Source organism: Podarcis vaucheri (assembly GCF_965113315.1).
Source record: "Podarcis vaucheri genome assembly, chromosome: 8".
Classification (NCBI taxonomy): domain Eukaryota; kingdom Metazoa; phylum Chordata; class Lepidosauria; order Squamata; family Lacertidae; genus Podarcis; species Podarcis vaucheri.
Window position 1 is genome coordinate 79,790,747 of NC_138766.1, and position 24,874 is coordinate 79,815,620.

The following is a 24,874-nucleotide window of genomic DNA, read 5'->3' on the forward strand; positions in this document are numbered from 1 at the left end:
GACTTCATCAGCTGTGCTGTTCTTCTGTGTTGCTTCTACTAATATTAGAAGGTCTTTTTTAAAAGAGAGAGAGAGAAAGGAGGTGTCAGACTATATATAGGCTGAGCCCTTTCAGAACTTGAAATAGAATCTGGCAACTTCTGGCATCCTTAGCTTGTCTGTCTCTGGAATCTCCGTAATGCTAAACTCCGCAAGTTATGCATGATCTAACAAGAATGCAAGACTTAACAAGTGAACAAGATGCGAAGGCACCACAGTAATAAGCAAAGTGTATATATTGAAACCTTTCCAGGAACTGAGAGACTTGCTGCTTAGCACTGTGCATCTTTACTCAGAAATTCATTGCACTATGCTCAATGGGGCTTACGGTACTCCCCGGTCAGTATGCATAGCATTGTGTAAAGGTAATTTCAACAGGACTTACCTCTGAGTAAAGATGCATAGATTTGCATTGCATGGGGGGAGACAGTATCTCAGAAAGTTCTACTTTAAACCTGGGTTGCATTGCAATAGGGCAAGACTTAGCACAACCCTTGAAGTCCACTCAGCCTAGACAAGTCTATTCAAAAGAGTTCAATGGAACTGTCTCCCAGAAAACTGGCTCTAGGCTTATATGGGCCTGGAACTGTGAGTGCGTCACAGCAGAGGGGTCAGCAGCAAGTGACATACTCCTCAGACCCCAGAGTTAGAAACTCAGATATATAAGCTCGGTACCAAATGGCTCCTTGAACCAGGGCTACAGTCACCAAAATGAAATGCCTAGTTGTCATTTTGGGGGCAGACGGCTAAAAGACCATATTTTTCAGAATGACTTTTTGGTTCCTGAAATTCATTCTGATTGTGCAGATAAAATGTAACAGATAGAATTCTACAGGATGCAGTATTTGTGTGTGAAAACAGTCAAGATCCAAAGATAAAAATAGTGGGGAGGAGGAAAAGGAAGGTGGTAGTTAGGGGTGGGTAATCTGTCAATTTCGGGTTCTCTCATCTTCTCATTTTTCCAATCATAAATTCAGTTTTCCACATTTCCACAACAATTTGACAATCTTATATTTAAAAAAACCTCATGCAAATTTCTCCTACTATACAAATGTTTGTGTGCAATTTTGCCCAATGCAATGCATTTCTGTATGCAATTTAAAGTAATATACAGTGGTACCTCGGGTTAAGTACTTAATTCATTCCGGAGGTCCGTTCTTAACCTGAAGCACCACTCCACTTTAGCTAATGGGGCCTCCTGCTGCCGCTGCGCTGCCGGAGCCCGATTTCTGTTCTCATCCTGAAGCAAAATTCTTAACCTGAAGCACTATTTCTGGGTTAGCGGAGTGTGTCACCTGAAGCGTATGTAACCTGAAGCGTATGTAACCCGAGGTACCACTGTATGCCTCTTATGCAATCTTTGCCATAGTATATGAATTTTGTATGCATTACGTGAAGACTGGACAGCTAAGTTGAAAAATTCAGAGAAGTGTGAATTCCAAAGGGTTGCTATGTTTCGGTTCGCATTCCTTCAGAGTGTTAATTGGGCAGGTTGCCTTTTGTTGTTGTTTAGTCGTTTAGTCATGTCTGACTCTTCATGACCCCATGGACCAGAGCACGCCAGGCACTTCTGTCCTCCACTGCCTCCCGCAGTTTGGTCAGACTCATGCTGGTAGCTTCAAGAACACCATCCAACCATCTCATCCTCTGTCGTCCCCTTCTCCTTGTGCCCTCCATCTTTCCCAACATCAGGGTAGGTTGCCTTTAAATGTTAACAAAATCAACTTTCTCCCCCATCCCTAGGTGGGATAGACCCCCTCCTAAATTTCAAACATTTTTGTTTGGCATGTATCCTCAGATCTCATATGTAGTAATCAAACACCAGACTTCAAACAATACAGGGAGGGGAAAGGTACCATATGTACCAGTTCAGTGGCACCCAGTGTTGTGTATAATTTTTCTTAGCTTTCAGCAAACATCAAATAAGGGGAAGAACTAGGAGCCTAGCCAAGTCACCATCATTCCTTCATTCAGATTAAAATTTTCCAGCAACTTCTCTGGCTACAATAACTTCCAATTATGATGTGATGCATGCAGTGGTACCATCATGCCAGCCAAGATGTGCAAGCAACTGAAGTCATTGCTTGGAACAGCAATATTGCAAGCTGCATGAAATCTGAAAGGAGCAGCCCAGAATCCCCTGCAGTTTCAAAGGGGATACTGTAGAATGCTCTCCCCAGGGAGGTTCGGCTGGCACCTTCATTATACACCTTTATGTGCCAGGCAAAAACGTTTCTCTTTAACCAGGCCTTTAATAATAATAATAATAATAATAATAATAATAATAATAATAATAATAATAATAAATTTTATTTATATCCCGCCCTCCCCAGCCAAAGCCGGGCTCAGGGCGGCTAACAACAATAAAAATAGTTCAACATTCTAAAACATTCATTATAACATTAATTAAATCAAATTAAAATCAAATTAATGGCAACCATCAAGCAAATTTTTGTGCAGATTGCCAGAGGAGGGGGTCAGGCTGCGCCCTGACAAAAGGCCTGGTGGAACAGCTCTGTCTTGCAGGCCCTGCGGAAGGATGCCAGGTCCTGCAGGGCTCTAGTCTCTTGTGACAGAGCGTTCCACCAGCTTGGAGCCGCGGCCGAGAAGGCCCTGGCTCTAGTTGAGGCCAGCCTAACCTCTCTGAGGCCTGGGATCTTTAGGGTGTTTTTATTTGCAGACCGTAAATTTCTCTGTGGGACATACCAGGAGAGGCGGTCCCGTAGGTACGAGGGTCCTAGGCCGTATAGGGCTTTAAAGGTTAAAACCAGCACCTTAAACCTGATCCTGTACTCCACCGGGAGCCAGTGCAGCTGGTACAGCACCGGATGGATATGATCTCGCAGCGAAGACCCCGTAAGGAGTCTCGCTGCGGCATTCTGCACCCGCTGGAGTTTCTGGGTCAGTCTCAAGGGCAGCCCCACGTAGAGCGAGTTACAATAATCCAGTCTGGAGGTGACCGTCGCATGGATCACAGTGGCTAGGTCAGGGCGAGAGAGATAAGGAGCCAACTGCTTAGCCTGGCGGAGATGAAAAAATGCCGCCTTTGTTATAGCTGTAATCTGCGCCTCCATAGAGAGGGAGGTATCGAAGATTACACCCAAGCTCTTCACAGCCGAAGATTGACAGCCGAAGACCTTTAAAAATGTGTTTTGGAAGGGGGGTTTATTGGTGCTTTTTTATTATGTATTATGTATTTTTATATTATGACTTTATGTTGTGAATCACCCTGAGACATGCAGATATAGGGCAGTATACAAATAAATACAGTCGTACCTTGGAAGCTGAAAGTAATCCGTTCTGGAAGTCCGTTCAACTTCCAAAACATTCAGAAACCAAAGCGCAGCTTCTGATTGGCTGCCAATCTGAAGCCCCAGAAGCCCCGTCGGATGTTCAGCTTCCAAAAATAGTTCGCAAACCAGAATAGTCACTTCTGGGTTTGTGGCGTTTGGGAGCCAAAATGTTCGAGAACTAAGTTGTTTGAAAACCAAGGTACGACTGTTCAGGTCTTCAACTCCATGCATGGTATTCAACTTAAGTTTTACTCAAGAGTTCCACCTGCTGAAATTTAATGAACATGACTAAGCTAGGTCCATTGCTTTCAATGGGTCTACTGCAAGTAAAGAAATGACTTCAGCTTCGTGCACAGCTTGGTTGGCCATGTGTTTGATCACAGCCAGTGGTGGTTGGTGCGCACTAGACTGAGGGAACAAACGGCAAGGAGACCATCAGTAGGTAGAATCAGAGCCAACTAATTCTTGATTAGTTGTGAGAGCTGGCCCATAAAGAAAGCTGATCACCGAAGAATTGATGCTTTTGAGTTATGGTGCTGGAGGAGACTCTGGAGAGTCCCATGGACTGCAAGAAGATCAAACCTCTCCATTCTGAAGGAAATCATCCCTGAGTGCTCACTGGAAGGACAGATCCTGAAGCTGAGGCTCCAATACTTTGGCCACCTCATGAGAAGAGAAGACTCCCTGGAAAAGACCCTGATGTTGGGAAAGATGGAGGGCACAAGGAGAAGGGGACGACAGAGGACAAGATGGTTGGATAGTGTTCTTGAAGCTACCAGCATGAGTTTGACCAAACTGCGGGAGGCAGTGGAAGACAGGAGTGCCTGGCGTGCTCTGGTCCATGGGGTCACGAAGAGTCGGACACGACTAAATGACTAAACAACAACAACAACAACAAATTCTTGATTGCCTCCTTCCTTCTCACAGCTGTGTACTACAAGGGCAACAACACTAAAAACATAGGATGAGCTTGCTGGATCAGGCCAATGGCCCATCTAGTCCATCATCCTATTTTCACAGTGGCTGAATAGTTGCTTGTGGGAAACCATCAAGTGGGATTTGGGCACAAGAGCCCTTTGCCTTCCAGTGGTTTCCAGCAACTGGTCTTCAAAAGCATCGCTGCCTTCAACTGTGGAAGCAGAGCATAGCCATCATGGCTAGTAGCCATGAATAGGCTTCTCCTCAAGGAATTTGTCTAATGTGCTTTTAAAGCCGTCACTGCCTCCTCTGGGAGTTCCCCAGTTTAACTACGCACTGCCTAGGGCCCTCGTACCTATGGGACCGCCTAGTATGTCCCATGGAGGACCTTACAGTCTTCAAACAAAAACATCTTGGATATACCGGGCCACAGGGAGGTTAGGCTGGCCTCAACCATAGCCAGGGCTTTTTCGGTCGTGGCCCCGATCTGGTGGAACGCTCTGTCACAAGAGACATGGGCCCTGCAGGACTTGACATCTTTCCACAAGGCCTGCAAAACAGAGCTGTTCCATCAAGCCTTTGGCCAAAGCACAGTCTGACCCCCCTCCTTCTGTAATCCTCATAGAACTTTGTCATTAATTTGACGCTGAATTGATTTTAGAATGAATTGTTTTTAGAATGTATTTCGATTAACTGATTATGATTTTATTTAAACTGTATTATTTTTACTGTTGTTGGCTGCTCTGAGCCCGGCTTCGGCTGGGGAGGGTGGGATATAAGTAAAATATTATTATTATTATTATTTTGTCTGTCCCAAATCTTCCAATACTTGAAACTAAGGAGGAGGCTGACAGTCAGTGCCACCCGCTGGACTGGTTACAGGTAAGAAGGCAAGCAAGATGGCCAGGACTGGTGGATAATGGAGGAGCCCTAATGGAGAATTTTAGTGAATTCTGAAGTGCACCTGTAATGTGCCCTTATATACAGTCTCTGCAGCATAATCTTACGTGTTTTATCAGAACGCGAGTTCCACCAAGTTCAGTGGGACTTCCTCTCTTCAGAGAGATGCGGGTGGCACTGTGGTCTAAACCACTGAGCCTCTTGGGCTTGCCGATCAGAAGGTCGGCAGTTCGAATCTATGTGACGGGGTGAGCTCTGTCTGTTGCTCTGTCCCAGCTTCTGCCTACCTAACAGTTCGAAAGCACACCAGTGCAAGTAGATAAATAGGTACCGCTGCAGCAGGAAGGTAAGCAGCGTTTCCGTGTGCTCTGGTTTCTGTCACGGTGTCCCATTGCACCAAAAGCGGTTTAGTCATGCTGGCTGCATGATCTGGAAAGCTGTCTGTGGACAAACGCCGGCTCCCTCAGCCATGAGTGCCACAACCCCATAGTCACCTTAGACTGGACTTAACTGTCCAGAGGTCCTTTACCTTTTTATCTTTACGTCTCTAATGCAGAGTTTAGGGTTGCTGCCTTAGCTAAGAAAACATATTGATGTTTCACATGGTTAGACTTTTTCTACTGAAATGTATTCCTAAACCGAAGACTCTGGCAGTGTAGCCAGACCCATCCCCAAACTTCTGCCCCTTTCCCCATTATTCACATTTTCCTTACATTCACCATTTTCTGTGTGCATGCTGATAATATTCAGCACACCATCTGTTGGCCACATCTGATTTGGAACTACACCCTCTGACATCATTATATGCTTGAGGACCATCCCTTTGAAAGGCTGGGAAAAAAGATTTTCTACTTAACTATAGCCATACAACACTCATCAACTGTTTACATTTCTGTCTTACAGGGCTTTACGGCATGGGGGAGAGGAGGATGGGGGCTACACCCTTTTATAACTTAGAAAAGGACATATTCAATCACTTCTAGCAGATCACAAGGACAGGAGTCAAAGAGAAAGGAACCCTTTTTAGAGATTTCAAAGTTAAGAGTGGGGGAGGTTTAAAGAAGGCAGTAAGCTTGCTTTCATGCACAGCTTCAGAGAGAGAAAGCTTATTCCAGATTCTGTAATGGAGACGCATTCTTAAAAGATCTAAACCCTTGGTCTGGCAGGATCTACAGAGTCACACCCTAAAATGTGTCGCCAGCAGTTTGAAGTTTCAAGGCTGTTTCTTACAGGTCTGTGTCCATCACTTGGTTTCTCAGTGCCAGATGACGGAGCAGCTGGACGTGTGAACTGGCTCCATTGAAAACAATTATGCAGTGGCATAGCAAGGTCAGGTGGTACCCGGTGTGGAAAATTTCTTTGGACTCTAGCTGAAATCTGGTTGGACTCCCAAGAGACTGTCATCTACTCACAGTAAAAAAAGACTGGCTGTGATCTACCCATTATCATTGCAAGGAGTTGTTGAGCTTTCTTTAGGGAAGGGTTGGCCAAAGTTGTTGAGCTTTTTGTGGTTCCAGGGTTTGGGTCCTGAGTTGAGGGACCTTTAGCTTCTTGTCAAGAGGTTGAATCCTGACAAGACAGAAGTACTGCTTTGGGGGGACAGGAGGCCGGCGGGTGTGGAGGACTCCCTGGTCCTGAATGGGGTAACTGTGCCTCTGAAGGACCAGGTGCGCAGCCTGGGAGTCATTTTGGACTCACAGCTGTCCATGGAGGTGCAGGTCAATTTTGTGTCCAAGTCAGCTGTTTACCTGCTCCATCTGGTACGCAGGCTAAGGCCCGCAGACTGCCTCACCAGAGTGGTGCATGCTCTGGTTATCTCCCACTTGGACTACTGCAATGCACTCTATGTGGGGCTACCTTTGAAGGTGACCCAGAAACTACAACTAATCCAGAATGCGGCAGCTAGACTGGTGACTGGGAGTGGCCGCCGAGACCCATAACACCGGTCTTGAAAGACCTACATTGGCTCCCAGTATGCAGGAGTCGTGGGCAGACGGTGCACAAAATGTCACCCCCTTCAGAGTTGACACCCAGTGCACACCACCCCCAACTTGCTCCACCACTGCCACTATGCATTAGATAAAGGGGTGATGGACAATCTGTCTTGCGATGTTCTGTATCTGTGGTGGTTCATTGACATATTGCTTGATGCTGCAACCATCTACAAAAACCAGAATCACCAACCAAACTCAATCCATTAAGCAACTACTTAACTAAGAAGACCATGATTATGTTAGGATCATAGAATTGTGGAGTTGGAAGGGGCCCCAGGGGTCATTTAGCCAAACACCCTGCAATACAGGAATCACAGCTATCAGAACCCAAGCCAACCAGTCCTGTGCATCATCATCATCATCCAAGTCATCTGCAAGATCCTAGAGCCGTTTGCAGCATAATCAGACAAAATACAACATCACAGAACAATAGCCTCCAAAGGCTCCTAAACAAACACATGACAATCATTAGCAGATTCTGTATAGCAGCAGACAAAAATAAGAGCTACCAGAAAGCATCATAAGGAGGTTTCAGATCAACAGAGAAGCCACAGGGAGAGGAAGGTGAAGCCTGAAGTCCTCTCCTGGTATGCCCCGCGGATGTCCGTAAGGTCCACAAATGACAACACTTTGGAGGTCCCCAGTCACAAGGTGGTTAGGTTGGTCTCAACTAGGGCCAGGGCCTTTTCAGTACTGGCCCTGACTTGGTGAAACACTCTGTCACAAGAGACTAGGGCCCTGTGAGACTTGACATCTTTCTGCAGGGCCTGCAAGACAGAGCTGTTCCTCCTGGCCTTTGGTTTGGACTCAGTCTGACCCTCATGTTTCCCTCGCCTTATGGTCTTTATTTATCGGCTACTTTTAAAATGAGGCTGCATTTTAAATTGCATGTTAACCTGTATTTTAAATTGCCCCCCCCCATTATGTTTTTACTGGTGTAAGCCACTCTGAGCCCAGGTCTGGCTGGGAATGGTGAGGTATAAATAAAATTTATTATTATTATTACCCGAAAATAAACCCAGTTGAACTCAGTAAACCATAGCTGCTAAACTTGTGGCCCTCTAACCTCCATCAGTGACAACCACCACAGCCAAAGGGCAGGGATGTTGGGAACTGCAGTCTAACAACATCTGTCCACAGGTCCCTGCACAATGGGGTTTGCTCAGAAATGGCTGGTGAAGTTGGGCAGAGCTGCTGCACCAGCTTCCCAGAGGGTGGGGGCCCCTGGAACAGGGGGAGACTTTGGCCTTTCAAATTTCAGTGGCACCCTGTGCAAGGCCAAAATGGGTGTGCCCCACCTCTCACCTTCCATTATGCACGTGCACCACGTCACAGTTGCAGCCACCCCCTTGGCTCAGTGCCCAGTGTGGGGACACTGGTTGTGCTGCCCTAAATCCACACCTGACTGGGGTTTACCAGGATGGAGAGGAGCAAGGTGGCAGGGAGAGCTAGGCATGGTGCAAACACATTGGCAGGAGCACCAGATTCGTTCTGCCAGTACGTTTGCACCATGCCAACATCCCCACAGCCTTCCCCTCCTGGTTAGCAACAGTGACTCTCTGCTGGAAATCTAGCATAGCAGCTATGCTCAACTTGGTGACATGTATGCCAGGGGTGGCCCATCCTGTTTTGCCGCCTGAGGCAAAAAGGAAAGGTGCCATCCCCCCGCTGCTGCCCCCCTCCGGCCTTCCTTGCCAGGGTTGTGTGGCAATGGCTTCTGGAGAGATATCAAGATCTTACAGAGCTCTCGCAAGATATCACAGCGCTCTCGCGAGATCTCCCTGGAAGCTGCCACTACAGCTTCTCCTTGCTGTGGTACATATGGAGAAGCACTACTGGTGGAGAATCTGTGTAGGTTAAAAGGGTTATTAGCTTGAGCCAAATGGTCATGTGAAAAAAGGCCCTGGGTGTAGCTGATTAAGCCCATAGTTTCAAATGAATCAAAACAACCTGACAGATGTAATTTGGGCTGCCTTGAACTCAGTGGGAGATTTGCCACATACTTAAAAGCACAGCAAAAATCTGTGGGAAATTCTTTGACTTCGGTAGCTTGATATGCGAGTTTAGCCAAAGACTGTAGACTTTGCAGCAATGTGACAATTAAGAGATCCCTGCTGCTTGCGGTTGCTTTACAGTTAAGCATCCTGTAGGACTTACAGTAATCTCTGTATCTCACTCACTCTTTCTCTCATAGCTGCCAACCTTTCCTTTTTTTGTGGGAAATTCCCTTATTCCAGCGCCATTTCCCGCTGCTTGCTGGATTGTTAGATATCCCATAGACTGTCCCTGGGACAGGTGAGGTTGCTGATCCCTTATTTTCGAGGCTGCTGATCCCTTATTTTCAAATCTGAAAGTTGACAGCCAGGCCCTCCCTCCCCACTCACCTCCAACCTGGCACGTAGAATTCATTTACTGTATACAAAATACATGTTGAAAGCATCATGCCTGGATAGCTCAGCTGGTAAGAGTGTGGCACTGATAATGCCAAGGCTGCAGGTTCAATCCCCTTCCAACTCTAAAAAAAATTATGCGATCCATTTTTCTGCATTTAATTTCATTCCAACCAAATGGAAGGTGTTCACAAGGACATAGGAACTGGCTTGTGGGAAGTAGGCAAGATGAGGTGCCTACCTCAGGCAGCAGATTGCTGGAGTGTGTGGTTGGCCTCTACTGGAGACAAACCCCCAGCCATTTCCCCCTCTGTAATTATCTACACTGACTGGCAGTGGCTCTCCAAGATTTCAGACCATTACTTTGGAGATGCTGAGGTTTGAACCCGGGTCTTGTGGTGTAGTGGTTAAGAACAGTAGTCTAGTAATCTGATGAACCAGGTTCACTTCCCTGTTCCTCCACATGCAGCTGCTGGGTGACCTTGGGCTAGCATGGGCTAGGCACACTTCTCTGAAGTCTCTCAGCCTCACTCACCTCACAGAGTGTTTGTTGTGGGAAAGGAAGGGAAAAGGAGATTGTTGGCCACTTTGCGACTCCTTAGGGTAGTGATAAAGTGGTATATCAAATCCAAACTCCTCCTCTTCTACTACTAGCTACCTTCATGGGCTGAGGTGGCCACTCTCTCACCTATACCTGGAGGTGCTGGGGACTGAGTCAGAGACCTTCCACATGCAAAAGCTCTGTCACTTGCCGCAATGCAATCCATCAGCACACAAGCTAAATTGATATCCCCAAGCACTTTCCAGATCTGTCCCACTATTAAGACTGAAATCTCGAGTTGCTTTGCCCAGAATCCTGAACACAGCTGAAGCCAACGGGTTTCCAGCAATGTAGCCTTGGGCAGGACTGCAGTCATAGCGAAACACAGACATTTGATACAGGACTTTGAAACCGGGGCCTTTGCTATCTGATGCCCAGGATCTGATAGTTAAAAATCGAGACCCGATTGTGGCAGCCACTGTTGCTGCTGCGGCTGCTGCTTGGCACAGTTCCAGTCACCAATCTACTCGTTACAAATTTGATAAGCCTGCAAAAGGAAAGACTTGGTGGCTGGAACAATTCCAAATAGCCAGGAAATCCCACTTGAGGTCAAAGACAGCCACAACTGGAGAATTCCTCACTCACTCGTCTAGCCAATACAGGCTGTAACCCCCCAAACAAACTGGAAACCTAAGGACTCTTGTTCTGGTTCAGGTTCAAGTAATGACTGTCAAACAATGGCTCAGGTTTTGCTCCGTTCCAGTCCAAGGGGGAAATAATAATAATAATTACTAAAGGCTTGGGTTTTTTTGCTTTTTTCGGTTCTAATTTCATATTGAGGAGCTTTCAGAAGTGATCTCAAAATGACTGCAAGCTGGCCAGGTTGTTGGGACAAGTGGCAAAGCCCTGGAGCAGATACAGGAGATTGGCACTTGCTAGAAAAGGAATATCAGGTTGACACCTGTTACTCTCAACCCACTTAGACAATGAACTGGAATGGACCACAGTCCACAAATGCCTCTCCTATAGTACTGGATTCCCTGCATTGCCCGGGCTTTGACTACATGAAGGACTAAATGATTCTATGCAAATGAGTAAAGTTTCAAGACCAGGAGCAGCCTAAATATGTCACATGACTTAAACCACTGAGTCTCTTGGGCTTGCTGATTGGAAGGTCGGCAATTCAAATCCACGTGACGGGCTGAGCTCCTGTTGCTCTGTCCCAACTGCTGCCAACCTAGCAGTCCGAAAGCACACCAGTACAAGTAGATAAATAGGTACCGCTGCAGTAGGAAGGTAAACGGCGTTTCTGTGCACTCTGGTTTCCGCCACGGTGTTCCATTGCGCCAGAAGTGGTTTAGTCATGCTGGCCACATGACTCGGAAAGAAGAAGAAGAAGAAGAAGAAGAAGAAGAAGAAGAGTTTGGATTTGATATCCCGCCTTTCACTCCCCTTCAGGAGTCTCAAAGCGGCTAACATTCTCCTTTCCCTTCCTCCCCCACAACAAACACTCTGTGAGGTGAGTGGGGCTGAGAGACTTCACAGAAGTGTGACTGGCCCAAGGTCACCCAGCAGCTGCATGTGGAGGAGCGGAGACACGAACCCGGTTTCCCAGATTACGTGACTACCGCTCTTAACCACTACACCACACTGGCTCTCTGCGGACAAACGCCAGCTCCCTCAGCCTGAAAACGAGATGAACGCCGCAACCCCGTAGTCTCCTTTGACTGGATTTAACCATCCAGGGGTCCTTTACCGATTATCTTTATTCTTCTACCACCTCTACCTAAAGTTCTCCCTCACATGACTTGACCCATTCTCCTCTCAGACCGCCTCTTTTCCAGGAACAGCCTCCCCAGATTCAAGACATGATTTTCTGTTGTGCCAGGAACCAGTCAGATGAACCAGAGATCTGCTGCATGCTTCAGCTTCCGAAAAGCTGTAGAAGGAGTTTCAGAGGGTGATCATCCCTACATTCACACTTACTGTATTTACATTCGAACCGTACGCAGGCACCTGTAAATTATAACATTAGCCGATTGCTACATTAGCCGATTGGCACCCCCCATTTCTGGGAAGCTGGCTGAGACTTAATTTTGGCAGCAGCAGAAGCAAATCCATCTTTGAAGTACAAATGATTCCCAGCGTTCATTCATTATGAACATAAAATAGCTGTCAGCATTCTTTCCCCTTCCAGTTTTAAGAGCCAATGGAAGGGGAAACTGAATAGTTATGTTACATCTGTACGGCTTTACTGCTCTGCAGCCCAGTTGCCTTAGTCTCCCGCTCATTTATCATTTCCAGATTTTTTACATGTCATTGATCTTCGCTGCAGGGATCAGACAGAGCCGACGTCAGGTCTCTGTTTTAAGTGCAAATTAAAGAACAGGAGAGAGCCCAGCTTTCAATAATGAAAAAAGAAATAATAATAAAAAAATCAGGCCATTATAAACATGAAACCAGCTGTACATTCTCAGAGACCCCAATATGGGGTCTCCGAGTAGCATTGAATTAAAAGGCGTGGGGCCCTATTCTGAACTGTCAGTTTGCCTACGCCATTGCTCTCAAGTCTTACACCTTTTAGCTGAAGGCATGCTTCGTTAAGGGACGCGGGTGGCGCTGTGGTCTAAACCACAGAGCCTAGGACTTGCCGATCAGAAGGTCGGCGGTTCAAATCCCCGCAATGAGGTAAGCTCCCGTTGCTCGGTCCCTGCTCCTGCCAACCTAGCAGTTCGAAAGCACGTCAAAGTGCGAGTAGATAAATAGGTACCGCTCCAGTGGGAAGGTAAACGGCGTTTCCGTACGCTGCTCTGGTTCGCCAGAAGCAGCTTAGTCATGCTGGCCACATGACCTGGAAGCTGTACGCTGGCTCCCTCGGCCAGTAAAGCGAGATGAGTGCCGCAACCCCAGAGTCGGCCACGACTGGATCTAACGGTCAGGAGTCCCTTTACCTATGCTTTGTTAAAATGAAGGTCTCTCCCTGCTTCCAAAGAGTGCAGATAGTCAAAATAAGGGTTCTAACCAATCTGGATTAGTGATAGGGAGTATAAAACTGGAACCCAAGGATGCCAACTTGGAATAAAATATGGGGGGCCCAGGTAAGTTCTGGCCCACATAATCAAGTCAGTAGACATGGCACAAACACACCATTTGAATGGCAGTTCTGATCAACTTTAGGTGTGCGTGGCCCCCCTCCCATATTTTATTGAGGGTGCCAAAGGGACCTTGGCCCCTAAGAGTTGGCTCCAAGTTGGCATCCCAGTGGTAATGACTCCAGGTGACTTAAGGAAAATAGAGAGCAATACAGTGGTACCTCGGGTTACATACGCTCCAGGTTACAGACTCCTCTAACCCAGAAATAGTGCTTCAGGTTAAGAACTTTGCTTCAGGATGAGAACAGAAATATTGCAGCAGCAGCGTGGCAGCAGCAGGAGGCCCCATTAGCTAAAGTGGTACCTCAGGTTAAGAACAGTTTCAGGTTAAGAACAGACCTCTGGAACGAATTAAGTTCTTAACCAGAGGTACCACTCTATGTTTGTGGCAGAAGAGAAGCCACAAGCTTGTTCTGCAGTGTTGGTTCCCACACCACTTTATAAAGCGGGTGTTTTAATTGTGAAACAGACAAGCCCCCCCTCCCACCTTGCTAGTTGGGCGGGGTGGGAATATTACCACACAAGGGACATCTTTGGGGGGGAATGAAAAGGCCAAGGAGCAAAGCCCACACAAATACAGAGTGGAGTCCCTAAGGTGGTTGGATGGAGTCTTGTACGCTTCCTTCTGGCAAATCCAGCAACCCAGCTGGTGCCAAACGTATTGCTTTCCTTTCCTTTGGACAGCATCAGTGTGGCTGGGGGGGGTGTCTTTGTCATCAATCCCCACTCAGGCATGAAGCCCACTGGGTGACATTGAGCCAGTCACAGTCTCTCAGCCTGATCTACCTTGCTGCAAGGATAAAGTGGGAGGTGTAGCAGAAGCACGTTTCGAGCTCATGGGAGGAAAAGAGATATAAGCAGGAGAAATGAATAAATGCCAAGGTGAGTTGGCACTAGAAAGCAGGATCGCCAACCAGGACTGACTGCACACCTGGTGGGACAATACAGTCATACCTCGGGTTACAGACGCTTCAGGCTGCGTTTTTTCAGGTTACAAACCCGCCGAAACCCGGAAGTATGGGAACGGGTTACTTCTGGGTTTCGGCGTTTGCGCATGGACAGAAACACCGAATTGCAACCAGCGTGTGTGCAGACACGCCACTGTGGGTTGCCAACGTGGATCCCGCACGGATCACATTCACAACACGAGCATCCACTGTAATGTCATCCTGTTTCAGGCTGCATTGTATTTTGATTTCTGGAGAAGAAAGAAAGAAAGAAAGAAAGAAAGAAAGAAAGAAAGAAAGATGGTGCAAATATCATTTGAAGGATGCCAGTGAGGAAAGTATGGGGATGCCAACATTTTGGGAAGGAATGTTGACTTCTTAGTAATAAATGAGGGGGAGGGATGGATACTATACTGAGAAAAAGGAAGGCTTTTGTGAGACTGGAAGTACCCAGTGACTCACATAACTAAGCATGTGAATATCCTCCATTGAACAATATTGTGCTGGAAGTGAAAGTGTTGGGTGTTTGGTAAGTGAGAATAATACTTTGCATTCATATTGTACAATCCTATGCATGCACATAAACTGCACTTTTTCCAATGCTGTTTACTCCCATGTAAGTGTGCATAGGATTGCATGTGCTTATGTTCAGAGCGCATCCTATTTATTATCCCTGCAATTGCTAACAGGCTCAATAAGGGAGGGCAAGTGCTATTGTTGCCATATTGCTGGGGTGAGTGGTGGCCAAAAAGAGCAAAGAATGAGCCCTGGCGGATCAGACCCAAACCCCGTCTTGTCCAGCATCCTGCTCTTACAATAGCGAAGTATGCACACACACAGCAAGTCCACAAGCAGGACACAAAAGTGTCCACTCACCCAACTTGTGATTTCCGGCAATTCACATTCAGCGGTTTACTGCCTCCTGCACTTAAAACTAATGCGTAGCCATCAGGACTAGTAAAGGTAAAGGTAAAGGTAAAGGGACCCCTGACCATTAGGTCCAGTCGTGACCGACTCTGGGGTTGCAGCACTCACCTCGCTTTATTGGCCGAGGGAGCCGGCATACAGCTTCCGGGTCATGTGGCCAGCATGACTAAGCCGCTTCTGGTGAACCAGAGCAGTGCACGGAAACGCCGTTTACCTTCCTGCTGGAGTGGTACCTATTTATCTACTTGAACTTTGACATGCTTTCGAACTGCTAGGTTGGCAGGAGCAGGGACCAAGCAACGGGAGCTCACCCTGTCGCGGGGATTCGAACCGCTGACCTTCTGATCGGCAAGTCCTAGGTTCTGTGCGTCACTAGTAGCCATTGAGTAATCCTTAATAAAACCAGGCAAGAGGTGAGGATTTGCCTTAAGGCTACCTAGATAGCCTGTCCTGTGACCAAAGCGAGGTTTTATCTGGCAATCTTTCAAACCATTCTCCATGCTAGATCATGCAGTAGCTATTTTGCACATTCCTGTCACGGAGTGATGTGTGCAGGTACACGAGCCCCTCTATGAAAAGACATGCTAGGAAATAGTCCCTGCAATACTGGACCGGCTAAAGGTAAACCCAACTCCCTATATAATTAGCAAAAGAAAAACCCACCTCTGGCAACTAGTTATGTAGAGGTGGCTAAATGTACACGTTGCAGAATCGCAAACTGTGTGAATGGCTGGAACGTTAACAAATATCAATACAACTTTGCCCCCTGAACTACAGGAGAGACCTGCAACACATTGCATTATGCGCCTGCTCAGGATTCTAGCTACTCTGTTTACATTCCTCCCCCCAACAAGTTTTCTGTTCAATGCCTCTCAAGTTAGCCAGCATTCTGTACCCACTGAGCACATTTGTGTACAGACAGTATACAGTGTGTTATGTACTGAGTTGAATAGGATCCAAAATGCAGCAGTCTGATTGGTCCTAGAACAATAGGACCCAGAATGCAGCAGTCTGATTGGTCCATAGGAGCCACCCAATACAGCTCCAGGTGGAAGTGAATTTGCGACCTGATTGGCCTACAGGAGAATCCCGGAATTAGCCAATCACGTGGGGCCCATTGTGTAAATAATGTATATAAAGCAGACATTCTAGGGAACTTCCATTCCTCCTCACCACTATGAGCTGAATAAAGAGCATGAAATCCACTCTTGACTCAGAGCATATTTCACAGTGGTACCTCGGGTTACAGACGCTTCAGGTTAGAGACTCTGCTAACCCAGAAATAATACTCCGGGTTAAGAACTTTGCTTCAGGATGAGAACAGAAATCGTGTGGCGGTGCAGCAGCAGCAGCGGGAGGCCCCATTAGCTAAAGTGGCACCTCAGGTTAAGAACAGTTTCAGGTTAAGAATGGACCTCCAGAACAAATTAAGTTCTTAACCAGAGGTACCAATGTACCTTCAAAGCACCTTCAAGGTGCATTCTTTCCCTCAAAGAATTCTGGGCACTGTCGTTTGTTCAGGTTTGTGAGGAGTGTAACTGTGAGGGGCAAACAACAGTGCCCAGAATTCTTGGAGGCAAAGAAATTGTTTCAAATATGCTTTAGAAGGTATAGCGTGCATATACTCTTAGTCCTCATCATTGAGCTGTTTTTGGAGTTTCCCCTTTCTATAGATTTGTCATACTTCTGCAAACCTTGGGGTTTCCTCAAGCCTGCTGATATGTTCATGTCACACAGGACAAATGCAACTAAGGGTGAAGGCATCACTGGTTTCTCCTGCTGTAAAAATATGCTGGAGAACATGACTTTGGTTCTAAAGGTAAAGATAAAAGGACCCCTGACCATTAGGTCCAGTCGTGACTGACTCTGGGGTTGCAGCGTGCATCTCGCTTTATTGGCCAAGGGAGCCGGCGTACAGCTTCCAGGTCATGTGGCCAGCATGACTAAGCCGCTTCTGGCGAACCAGAGCAGCGCATGGAAACACTGTTTACCTTCCCGCCTGAGCAGTACCTATTTATCTACTTGCACTTTGAGGTGCTTTCGAACTGCAGGTTGGCAGGAGCAGGGACCGAGCAACAGGCGCTCACCCCGTCGCAGGGATTTGAACTGCCGACCTTCTGATCAGCAAGTCCTAGGCTCTGTGGTTTAACCCACAGCGCCAACCATGTCCCTTGTTCTTCTTATGTATGGTTTTATTTACCATCCCAGCATACAGGTCTTGATACAGCGCAAAGCAGGAGGAGCACTGCTGTCCTTGAATGATTCAGCAGCAATTATATTTTGAACCATCAGAAGCTAAACTAGCCTCAACTTTCAGCTCTCTAATCACTTAATTGCAGCAGAGCGAGCCTCATCTATTTCAGTGAAACAGACTTCCCAGGGATAGCTTGTGCCTGTGCAGATTTCCTCAAAAGCAGGTCCCACTGAATTCAAGGAGGCTCATTCCTTTGCATGCCTGTGTTGGACTGCAGCCTCTGCTGGCTTGCAAATTGATGCATCTCATTTCAGTGGGTTGGAAGAGAACTGAAAAGGCCAAGTCTCAAGTTTCAAAGCTGTCTCATTGTCCTGTTCCCTGTGCAGACTGTTGGGTGGTGGTAGGTTTTATATTCTGCTCCTGCTGATAGCTATTACTTAAAGATGTGTGGAAACTAGAAACCACTGGGGATAATATATGTGGCTTCAGTTACACACAATTTCAAAGAGCATTCAGTGGCGAGCCAATGAGGTCCAGTCGGCCTTCAAGGCTGGAGACTGGATTTGTTGTGGCCTTGAGAAAGTTATTTCTCTCTAATACCCTGATCCTAAGCATCTTTGCTCAGCATTATCCCATTGATTTGAATGAAGCTTACTTCCAGTATGTGTGCTCGGGTCCTTGGTTTCTTCAAAGGATCTGAGCACATGTGCTGGATGTAACCACCAAGGACTTTTGATACAGCCAATTATTTGTTTCCATTGTTCTGTGCTACCAACCGCAATGCCTTTGCTTTCTTGGTCAATCTGGGGCAAGAGGAAGGAGTGCAATTAACAGTCATACCTCATGTTATGTTTTGCTTCAGGTTGAGCGTTCTCAGGTTGCATCCCGCGGTGACCCAAAGTACCAGAAAGCGTAACTTCCGGGTTTCACCACTCGCGCATGCGCAAACGTGCAAAATGGCATCATGCGCATGCACAGAAGCAGTAAATCGCGACCCGCGCAGACGTGGGTTGCATTCTGCTCATGTTGCGAACGGGCCTCCGGAACGGATCCCGTTCGCAACCAGAGGTGCCACTGTATTGTGTGCATGGAAGGAGGGTGTGGCGATCACACAGGGTCCCCGGACGCGTCACCGTCTATTGATCCCTGTGCCACCACTTTATTTCTCGCAGCCACCACCCAGGCCCTACCTGGGACAATACTGAGTCCAGTCAGGGTTAAATTGAAACAAACTTTTGTTATTTATTGCAGTTTAACAAGCGTGTGGTTTCATAAACCGTATCGGTCAGTTACATTCATGGGGTGCCTATCCAGTCCTATAACTTCCGCTACCTGCTCTCACTCGCTAAACCACCTCTCAGATATTTACTTGTCTTCCTAGCCCCTAACTGTTCCTCACTCAGCCTATTTCGCTACACTAATTCAACCTACCCACAAACTCTATCCCAATTCACTCCCACTCCAACCAACCACCCAACTCCCAAAGAACTTCTCCCTTTGCCCCTCCCAGAACTGGTTTTATACTCCCACTGACTTCACCCCCCCCCCCGGGTCCTGACTGGGCAACCTGTTTAACTATTTCACCTCCAGCACTCTCATATGTTAACGTCACAGAGGGTCCCTTCCCATCACCTCAAACCCCAAGTTCTGTTTATGCAAACAAAGCCCACAAATCTAGGATGGGGCATCTGTGACCTTCCAGATGTTGAACACCCATCGTTGGGGGCAGACCCCTGGGGGCCAAGGCAGTTTTGGCCCCAACCCCAATGTATTTTTTGAGGGGGGCAGGGCCAGGCCTCTTCAATTTCCAGAGGGCGCTTGGCTCCACCCCCCGGCTCCTTGAGACTTATGTCAGGCCCCTCAATCATCTAGAAAAGCTGGCACCTTTGACTCCCATCATCCCTGACCACTGGCCATGCTGGCTAATACTGAGAGAGCTAGAATCCAACAACATATGAAGGTCCACCAATTCCCCACATCTGTTTTAAATGGTTAAAATCTAAAATAATCCTTTTATTTGGGAGTGAGGTCACTCCCCGGTTATTTTCCTTTTGTACATTTAACACATTTACTAAAATGGTTAAGACAATTCTTATACTCCCGTAGACGAACATAACCGCCTTCCAACCCAGGTAAAACAATATTAGCTCCAGCCTGCATCTATGGAAATAGGTTTTGTACCTGGGTGACTCCTTTTCATCTCAATGTTTCCTTTGATTTTATTGTACACAACCTTGTGTATTGTATAGTGGTACCTTGGTTTGCAACCGTTTTGGATTACAACCATGTCAAACCCGGAAGTGCTTGTCCCCCTTTTTTTATTACAACCCATTTATTTATTTTTTGAATTACAACCCCCCCCTTTTTTTAGAAGCCCCATTGGCGAAAGTGCGCCTTGGGTTACAACCTGTTTTGGTTTACAACCGGACCTCCAGAACGGATTATGGTTGTAAACCAAGGTACCACTGTACTAGGAAAAGTGAGCACATGCACTCATATTGAAGTCTAAGGAAATAAATGCAGTTTGTAAGGCAGAGGCTAGAGGAAGGCAAGCCTAAGCATGTTTACAGAGCTCCGTGGGACTCGCTCCCTAGTATGAAGTCACCATCTGAAGCACACAATCACCTGCTTTAAATCTCCCTCACAACCCCCAAAATCAATGGGATAAAAAAAAACTGCTTAACCTTCAAGCCCCATATTTCTAAAGCAGTTATATGGTATAATATCCCATCAGCTCTCAGAGGCTGTGGCAGGAGAGGAGGACAAGCGTGACGGGAAGATTCAAGGGCAATCAAACAAACAGTTAAACATTTCAGTGCAGTATAATATCAAAGTAAGTTTTTAAATTGCAAAATATGGCTATTTATCTTTTCAAAATAAGAACATCATCAAGGGATATTGAGGAAAGTATCATCCTTATGGTTGCTATGTTTCAAAAAGTAAAAACCGGGACACCCCAAAGCTGTTGAGCTTTCTTTAGGAAGGAAACACACACAAAAAAAAACCTGCGCTGTCTTTTGTAAATTCCCCCGTCAATTAAAAAAAAAACAGACGTCAATTCCGCCTATGAAATCCCATATGCATGGCAGCCCTAATCATCCTATAATACTTAACGTACATATGTAAGAGACTCATTTATAGTTATAATTTGGGAATGTATCCTTACGCAGATGCTGATTTAATACCTTTATACTTGATTTTATACTTTGTGGATGTTCTATTTTGTAAATTAAGTACTTCTAGAAGTCCCCGTCCCCCCTGCCAACATATATCTTTTTTGTTTTCCAATCCATTTCCACATCTGCTGTGGCTCAAATTTTTATTCCGAAATAATAATAAAGGGGGGAGGGAGTTTGAGCTCCGTGGGAGAACAGAAGATCCCAGATTCCATCCCCTGACTCTCTAGGCAGGGCTGGGAAGTCGAAAGGCGCTTCTTATGCCAAGAACCCCCTTGAAACGTCTCCTTTTTCTCTTCCCTCTCAGAGACGCCAGCTGTAGAAAAAGTCCCCACTTCCCTCGTGCTTGTCTCACGGATCGGCCGGGGGAACCCCTTCCAGATCGCCGGAGCCAATCAGGAGAGGGTGCGGCGCCGCGTCATAAAGGAGGAGGCGGACCCTCCCACACAGTGACCTCATCGTCGGCATTCCCTGCATCTCGGGTCTTGCCTGCTGCCACGTGGGTTCCCAGCCTGCAATAAAAGTCTGCCTGGCTTTTTTACTGAGCGACCTCGCTCTTCTTCTTTTTTGCTCGCTCTGCAAAAAGGGAAGGCGGGGATTAGGAAGTGGCCGGGGCCCCAGACGCCTCTCCCCGGGCTTGCAAGGGGGCGCGGGGCTGCAGGCAGGCCGGGGCTTGTTTTCATGCGCTGGAGGGGCGAATGCTGCACACGTGTGGGTCGCCTCTCTGGACTCTGGCCCATAACCACGGCCTCTTCTCCCCGCCTCCCCATAATTGAACCGCTCCAGCTGCGCCCTGTCGAAGCCTTTTGCAACCAGACACTTTTGCACTGGGTCTTTTGCAAAAGGACCCTGCTTTTAAACTCGCTGCGCCTTCCCACGAGGGAAGAAAGGCTGCTGAATCCGGAGCAATAAAAAGGGAAAAAAAGCAGTGGGAACATAACAATGAGGTGGCTTCCATCCAGGGCATGGAGGGAGAGAGAGATAGGCATCTTGGAGCCCGGCAGGCGGTTGCCAAACCGGGGCCAGCGCAGCCTCCTCTCAAGCCTGGCTCCCTTTGTCCTGCCCCACGGATGGGGGGAGAGCGGATCGGCCCCTGCCTGCACGCGCGCGGCTCCGGAGCCGATGCCACGTCCTTCCATTTCCCTCGCCTGCCGGCGCGCCCCATCCTCCAAGGCAGAGGATCTCAACCCTGCCCGCCCGGAAAAAACCAAAGCAAAACCCTCGCCCCGATCCACGGCCACACACCGCACTTAGGTAGCAAAGCACTGAGCCTTGCAAGGCCTGGAGGCGAGCTCCTCTCCTGTAAAACGGCGCCCAGCTGCGGCAGCGATCCTACGCATAGACAACCTGGGAGTAAGGGACTTTGAAGCCAGCGAGGCTTAAGGGCTGAGTAAAGAGGCACTCTCAGATCTTGAGGGTGGGGTGGAGGAGTCAGGGTGCCCACGTGTTAATATAGGGTGGGTACCTATCTCTGCTTCCCTTCCCTCCCCCCGAAGCATTTCGAAGCGCCTTCCAAAAAGGGTTCGCTAAACCAGACACACCCCTCTCCAAACACCGAGCAGACAGATGTTTCTTCCAGGGAGGGGGAGACCGGCTCTCCAGATGTTGCTGGACTCCCAACTCCCAGCAGCTCTGGCCATGGTCGCTGGCGGGGGGGGGGTGTCAATAGCCAGATGTTCCTCACTACCACCGCAGCATCTGGCTATTCAGACTGCATATGAACACGGCTCCTTCGTTTCACAGCCCTTGCCTTGACAGATCTGTTCCTTAAAAAATAATAAATAAATCACTGGGAATCTGACACCCACACCCCTCCCCCTCTCGCCTTCTGCTCCTTCTCCACTCTCTTCCACCCGTTTGAAACCGGGAAGGGAGGGGAGGGCGTGGCAAAGTCACGTTTCATGTTTTTACAAGTGTCTAAATAGCTACAGTGTATGCAGTCCAAAAAGAGAGAGAAGGGGAAAGCAGACCCGCCTTCCGGAATAGACTTGCTCCTTTGATATTTTGGAACCAGATCAATGTCTCCAAATCTCCCAAGAACCTTTTATAGCTTACATAGGTGTGTTCATACGTGTGATTATATATATTTCTTGCAAGCCGAGAGGAAAATACTATTCCTTTACTTAGGCGTACAAGACACGCCCCCCACCAGTTACTTGCGAGTAGGCTTACTGATTTCCCTCCATCGAATTTATGGATGTTCCCACAATTATCACGGAAACGAGAGAAGAGACCAAACCCTAGGAGGACCTAGATGCATTTACTCCTGCACAAGCACCTTCCAATGGGGTTTACTCGCGAGTAAGTGCTCTTCTGCCACAAAACCCTGGCGCTCGATCCTCGATCTTAATGCATTTGCAGGACTCGGGGCTGGTAAACGATTTATAGACCAGGATAAAGAAAACGGGCAAGATCCGGCCAAAGGTGAACACCTCCCAGTACCATTTTTCCCCAGTAGAAGAGAAGCGCGCTCCCCCCCCCCCCAAAAAAAAAAAACCTAACCATGCTTAGGCCCACACGGGCTTTACTCCCAAGTAAGTACGCGCAGGCCTTAAAACGCGGTTGACCTTGGCAGGATCGTGTCCTGAGCCCTGAAGACGCGCCCAAGGTAGCCTAGGTGTTAAATTTAGCTTCCCCAAAACAGGATGCAGTAAAGAGATGCACAGCACTATCTGAAAGAAGCTTCAGGTGATCAACGGCAATTAAATTAGGCTGTTCCTCGGGGCAGAGACCTGCGTTCCCATCGGTTTAAAAGGCACACGCGCGCAAAGAGTTGCCTCGATGGCGCTCCACAAACACATTTCTCTGTCCCCCTCCTCGGAAGCAATGTCCGCCTCTTATCTAAAAATAAATAAATCCCCCCACCCGATTTCTTGCAAGAAACCTAAACAGAAATAAAATTGCCATTTTTATATATATATATATATAAAAACAACCCTCACTCACCTTGCAGTTCTTCTCTGCTCATCCAAGATCTACAAAGAGGCCGTCGGCGCGGTGCGGAGACCTGGAATCCCTCTCCCCCCAGATTGAGGTAATAGATCAACTCACGCTCTCGGGAGGGTGTTTGGAGGGGCTGGATCCCAACGGCCTGCAAACCATGGGGAAGAAAACAGGGAGCAGAAGGGGGGTCTTTTCTCCCCCACCTGGATCCCAGTTCCCTAAAAAAATTCAAGTTTCTGGCCTTTTTCTCCAAATTTCCTTGCCCCTTCCTTATTTTTTTCCCTCAAAGCTGGCTTCCAGAGAGATGGAGACGGTGGGCTTGTTCCTGGCGGTGAAGAGTCCAGGCGCCCGCCGCAGAAGTTGCTAAGAAAAGTTGAAGGCGGCGCAGCATCAACAGGCAAAAGAGGGAAGGGGGAAAAAAAAAGTCTCACACTCTCTCTCTTTGGTCCGGGCTGAATGGAACTTCTATCTCAGGCTCGGCGGCGGCGGCGGCGTAGCAGCAGCAAGCAGCCTCAGCAGTTGGAAGTAGCGGGTGGATAATATTTTCCAGACGTCTCTTGCCTCTCTCTCTCCCGTCTTCTTTTTCCTGCCTCCCCTTGGCTGCTGAGATTCTGCCTGCTCCAAGTTAAGGGGTCTCTCTCTCTTTCTCCTTTTTTTTTTTTTAAACCAGTGAAGGCTTGGAGGTTGTTTTAATAGGGTGGAAAGGGTGGGGGGGAGGAGGAGGGAGAGAGGGAGGGAACTCCTGTAAGTTGGAGGGGGGGGAGAGAGAGCGAGAGAGAAGAGGGAGAGAACTGCCCATTCAACAGGACCAGTTTAAACTCGAGTGAATTCAATTAAATTAATTGCAAACAGAAATTGCAAAAAAAGAGAGAGAGAAATACAATACACATGTGTCACTACCACCTGATTTCCTCTTCGTGTTAGAAGGGGTGGGGAGAGGGGAGTTGGGCTTTTGAAATCCCTCCATTCCGCCACTCATTTCACCTTCCGGAATCATATTGTATGTTTTGGGTAGTAAATGATTTCTGGTGCACATTGCATTTTTTAAAAATATATTTTTAAAAAATCCAGGTTTCATATCCCCCCCCCCTCTTCTAAGGAAGCGGGCTGGAGGGATTGCTTCTCTGATGATTTCTTAATTCATTGGAATTGCTTTACACAAGCTGGCTTTGCTTCCTTGATCCAGCCCAGCTTTGCGAGATAATAAGGGATATGGTTGGAAGGGACTCCAGGCGATTGGAAAGGAGAAATAAACCCATTCACGGTCCCTCGGCCAAGGAGCCTGGCTTTGGAGAGCAAGCCTGGAAGAAGGGGGAGGGGACGACAACACGAAACAGTCTTTGAAATCATCTTTGCATCCGAAGCTCTGGTCCCAATCCAGCCAGGAAGATCCATGTGCAAAACTGGGCTTTTCTGTGCAGGCAGCTGTTGGGAACATGAATGTGCATCTTGATATGCAA

The 24,874-nt window shown here is 47.5% G+C and overlaps 1 protein-coding gene and 1 long non-coding RNA gene across 2 annotated transcripts in view; both read right to left on the reverse strand.

Annotated features, from left to right (window-relative positions):
* Positions 1-24,062, reverse strand: part of HAS2 (hyaluronan synthase 2) — a 44,061-nt gene extending 19,999 nt beyond the window's left edge. The window contains exon 1 of the mRNA XM_082235708.1: positions 23,418-24,062. The gene's annotated coding sequence lies outside the window, so the exon portion shown is untranslated. The remainder of the gene's footprint in view (positions 1-23,417) is intronic.
* The window catches only part of LOC309539689, a 51,143-nt gene that overhangs the window by 19,999 nt on the left and 6,270 nt on the right, over positions 1-24,874 (reverse strand). The window lies entirely within an intron of this gene.